This window comes from Choloepus didactylus, chromosome 3 (genome assembly GCF_015220235.1).
Source record: "Choloepus didactylus isolate mChoDid1 chromosome 3, mChoDid1.pri, whole genome shotgun sequence".
Lineage (NCBI taxonomy): Eukaryota > Metazoa > Chordata > Mammalia > Pilosa > Megalonychidae > Choloepus > Choloepus didactylus.
The window spans coordinates 144,382,121-144,387,536 of record NC_051309.1 but is presented as its reverse complement, the minus strand read 5'-3'; the positions used below and the strand labels follow the sequence as shown (position 1 = coordinate 144,387,536).

The following is a 5,416-nucleotide window of genomic DNA, read 5'->3' as shown; positions in this document are numbered from 1 at the left end:
TTAAGTTGAAACAGGAATTCTCCTAAGGGAATCTGATGGAAGTGTGTTTGAGAACAGAAGAACCGTATTATTTCATTCATGAATATTTTCTAGGCTTTTGTGTAGTAAGTAATTGTTCACAGTCAAACATTTTACGAAGATAAATGATTGATAAAATGGCTGACCTAAGGATGCCCAAGAGTATAAGAAAGCAAAAATATCTTTGCCCTGAAGACTGAATCCTTACATCTATAATTTGAATGTAAAATTTGAATATAAAAATTGTGGCTTAAAATATTCGAAAATCACAAAAGCTGTATTCAAACTAGTGCTATGACATCTATTCAAAACATCTGAAGCCATTTGTCTTTCTGAATTGCACCCAATGTAAACCTTTTTCACACAGAACTAAACATAAGTGAGCATCAGTTACATTTCTAACATGCATACATTTTTCTCTAAAGGAACAGCTGTTACTTGATGAAAAGTGTATGAGAGATGCCCAGCATTTGTTTTTTCAAAAAGTTATCACCCAAATAAGAATTGTTTGGAACCAGATGTTAAAATTGTGAATGGTCTGTTTATTTCAGTTGAGAGTGTTATAAAAATGTTAATAAGATGTTCTTATGCTTATTACACTCTGATGTCTGACTCTTTAATGTGCTTTTTGTTCTATTTGACTGTTGTTTCTATGGGCAAGTGTTATTGGCATTAGATCACTGAAGAGTAAATAAAGAAAGAAAGAATGTTTTCTCGTAACCAGAGAACTGAGCTGCAATGGAGATAGGTGACATGGTACTTACAAAGAAAACTTTGAAATGTTAATAATCTCTTCTGTATTGAAGAATATCTTCCTAAATATAAACTTAATTAAAATCAGCTCAATCAACGGAAATGTGCCACCTAAAAGGCACAACTAAAGAAGTCCATGACCCCTCACTACCTGAATACGTTATTCCCCATCCTCATCCATTTCTCACAAGTTCAAATTGGACACTTAATATTTAGTATTTAAATTATTCTAATAGAATAAGTAATACATTCTTCTTATAGAAAATTAAAACATTTCAGAAACAAAACTTCACTTGAATATTGCCTGAATCTAGTCTCCTCTTCAGAGATAACCTTTGTTTCCAGTTTGATGTGTATTCTACCCAAACATATTTAATGCATTGGTAAATTGCATGGAAATTTACCTATTGAATGTATGTACAATTGACTTGTGTGTGCTTGCTTTCCTTGAATTATGCACTATGATATTGGTCATTTTGAAAGATTTTTTCATTCAACAATATATCTTAGAAATATATATATATATATATATATATATATATATATATATATGTAAGAGTGTTTTAAGATCAATAATAATAAAATTAAGAATGTCAGCCAAATTTAATTGGGTGCTTACTCTGTGTAACAGGTATTAAGTGTAGTATAAGGATTGTCTCATTTAGACATCACAACAACATCTAATGAAGTTGATAATTCTGTCATTTCTGTTTCGTAGAAGAGGGGGAAAAAAAAAGCTGTGAATGCTTTGTTGAAGGTCAATATAGGGGAAGCCAGTGATTCAAATTCAGATATTTCTGCTTTCAGAGGTTATGTTATTAACCATTCTGCTATAATGGCTGCATTATAATCTACATAATGGATAACCCATTTTTATTTAGCCATTCTTACACTGATGCATATTCAGAGTTTTTTCAATTACAGCACACAACTACAGTTAACATTCAGGTACAATTTTCTAAGATTTATTTCCCAAAGTGGAAAAGGCTGAGCCTTATATTTATTTTTATGGAATATAGAATATATGAAAATTATAATCAAAGGAGCTACCAATTATGCATTTATACCAGCATAATTCAATCTTACCCATTTCCCTATATCCTGAAAAAACCTTGTTAACATTTTTCATATTGCAAATCTGATGGATAAGAATATGGTACCTTGTTTTATTTTCCTAATTGTTAGTGACGTTAGGCATATTTCATCACTTGTGTTTCCTCTACCTTTTGTCTACTTTTCTATTGAGTTGAGTCTCCAAGAACCAAACCAAATGTCAGTTCTTCCAAAGAAATCCCCTCAGCTGGAAGCAGTCTTTTCCTCTTTCAGATTTTACAGTATTAGATCTATACTAATGACACCACTTTCTACACTGTGTAATTTTTATTGTTGTACTATCTTATCTCCCCTGTAACCATCTTGAGGGAACAGTTTATGTGGATCAATCTTTAGAACTCATTTTATCCACCATCTTTTTTTTTTTTTTTTTTTAGCAAATAGAAACCATCCAAATTTTAATTTTATTCTTTATGATCACTGACATGATTTAACTACATCACTTTGGCACATAGTGTCATTATTTCTTCTAATATAGCAAATTCTAGTCTTCTTAAGTCCTTTTCTGCTACTTTTCTGGAAATAAAGCTTAAATATCATATACTTCAAACCCTGGTCCCAAGCTAAAATTTTCTCTCATATATACACATAACCAGCTTGATATACTCACAGATGTTTTTTTCCAATTTCAGGTTAAGCAGAGACATGCATTTAGAGCTGTATTAATGTAACCAAGCAAAAGGCACATCAACTTCATGTCAAGTTCATCTCAACTGTGATCTTCCATGTAGTGTATAATAACAGTGAATTTCACACATTATCTTATTTATTCAGATAGCAGCCTCATCACACATGGTCCAAGAACACTCAAATAATAAACCAAATATAATCAGATGGTAAAGATTTGTCTTCAAATATCATAGCCAATAATGCCATGTTTGCCTATGATCTCACTGATAGAAAACCACATCCACACTTCAGTGGTCACCAAACCATTCAGCAGAGCTTCCTTAACTGTGAGCTGTTTGAAGCTACCAGTTTGAGCACTATTTACTATTTTTTTTTTAGGCTCTGAATAGCTGCAGGGATCGCAGCAGGGGTTGGAGCAACCAGCTCAACTTTGGCATAATGCCAAAATGTGGCCAATCGAGGCTTCGAGTAAGTCACAGCAGCGCTGAACAGCGCCAGCGCCTTCTCCGCGATGTTTCAGACAAACTGGGCCATAACTCTAGGGTGGAAAGTCCGTTGGCCTCAACAGCCCACCGACTGTTACCTCCGAGAAGGTGGGAAAATGTTTTAAAAATAAAATTAAGAATTTAAATAATGAATAATGTAATCGATTTTTTTTACACTTTTTCAATTATTAGAGTTCCTCCTTTGGTATGCAAATTTTGGCCTAAAGTCTTATTTTTTACAAGTACAAGAAAACTGAAAAAAAATTAGTTTATTCTTCCAAGATCATGCAGGTTAGAAAAACTGCCTGTTCTTCATAGTGAGATTTAACTCTATCCATAATAGTCTAAGCAATTCATCATTTGCCAAAAAATCCTGTGATTTTTGTCATTCAAGAAAATTCCAAACAAAGCCTCAAATTTCAATAAATTGTAAAAAATAATAATTCAATTTTAGGAATCCTGAAACGTCATAGAAAAAGTAAAAATTCATTTTACTAATACAATTTTTATTATCAAATACCCATATAATTACTATTTAACATATTTTTAGCAGATTCATTCTGTATAAAGTGATGAAATACGTGATTTAAGACAGTGAGAAAGATAAATCATGCAAGGCAGGACCTTCAATAGAATTCAGGGTGGGAGTGGGGCTTATTTGAAAATTTCAACCAAATAGCAAATGGGTCTTTCATGTAATTGACTCTTCCTTCACTCTCAGTTTTAAAAATTTCTTCAGGTGGCCCTTTCCTGGTGAGTGCAGTTTATTTTGGATTCTTGAATTCCTTGGGTGTCAAGACATCGCAAATGTCCTTTTTGGAGCCCCAGACCTAAAGCTATATATCTCTAGAATAAGTCTATCTTATTTATATGAATGCCTAAATATATTGGGGGAAATTTAAGGATATTGGCATAGACTTAATAACTGAATAATTTATTTCATATGGTTAGGTGCTCAGTGGCAAATACAGAGGAGTAGCTAAAACTTGGGATCATAGGGAGTGTAGCTGAATCCCTGTTAAGTCCTACTTTCAGCCCCTAAAGAGATTCACCCTGTTTAGAAGTCTTAGTGTTTTAATTTTGGCAAGGTATTACTACCCAGAAATAGCTACTGCAGAGTTAAGATGAGTTATTAACGGTTTCAAAAAACAATTGTCTGCATAGATGTTTCTGCAGGATGCTAGTTTCTTGAGATAGAATTAGAGGGAAAAAGAATCCTACTCACATGTAAATAAATTTGAGAAAGTTAAATACTTTAACTTCCTCTTGGAAAATCAGAAAGAAGATTAGCGTATTAATAGATATAAAGTAGTCTGACAGCAAAGAAACCTTTTAAGTAAGAGTTAACATAATGCTAAAAAAGCAAAACAAAACACAAATATTTAACCAGGGAATCTTTCCTCCACCCAAGACTGTACTTTCAGAACATGGATGGCTTGTTGAAATGGTTTCTTAAGGGATATAGAGTGAATGCATTTTTCAGGAAATGGGGTACACTTCTGTGTGTATGTTCTTCAGAGGAGTGGGGGAAAAACCAGAAACACTTGCTTGACAGTATTTGTCCTCATGGAATCAATACTGTTCACTTTGGAAAATATCTCAGTATTTTGTCTGTTGTCTTCTTGGTGTTTTTCTCTAATTGCAATCAGCCATAGCTGTATGTCTCTTATATTTGGTCAAGGCTTGCATTTAACATAAAGTCAAGAACAAGGATTTTGGAATCTCATAAATCTGTACTCAAATTTCAAATATGTTGCTGACCAGCTGTGTAAAATAAGGGCAAGTTTTTTTTAAAACTCTCATCTGCAGTTCTTCATTTGTAGGGAAGTTAATATTGATGCTAGCTGATTGTGAGGGGTAGATTAATTGCATGTTCAGTGGAAATAAACATATATAGTAATTGCTACATAGGAAAAAATCTAAAAATTTCGACTGCTATTATTATCATTATCAATAGCTCCTCCTTATGAAGGTTGTCTTCAGAGGAGCCATTCTTGAGAGAAAAAAGCATGGGTTTACAGCCCTGTCATATATAATATGTTTATAATATATATTATTTTCTACTTATAATGTAAAGAATAAGTTAATTAGGCACTTTTGTGTGTCTGTTTTCTGACATATTAAAAAAATGAGAATATCTTGGCAAAAATTGTTGATTGGCTATTCAAAAGCTATTCATAAACTTTCTCCCTTGCCTATTTTTTCATCTGACAAGATAAAATATCCACACTTCCTGGCATGACATGTGATCCAGTTATATAATGACATGTGAGTACATTTTACAACATGAAATTTCCAGAAAGTTCATTAAAAAAGCACAAGCATGGCTTGTGTGTCTTTGGGTCTGTGCCACTTCAGCAATTCCCTTCTTTTTGCCTAGAACTTGAATATCTTGCCTCTCGGTGCTACAGCTGTCA

At 33.0% G+C, this 5,416-nt stretch overlaps 1 pseudogene; it reads right to left on the bottom strand.

The window, feature by feature from the left end:
- Positions 1 to 2,734: 2,734 nt before the first annotated feature.
- Positions 2,735 to 3,048, bottom strand: LOC119528830 (annotated as a pseudogene).
- Between the last annotated feature and the right edge of the window lie 2,368 nt (positions 3,049 to 5,416).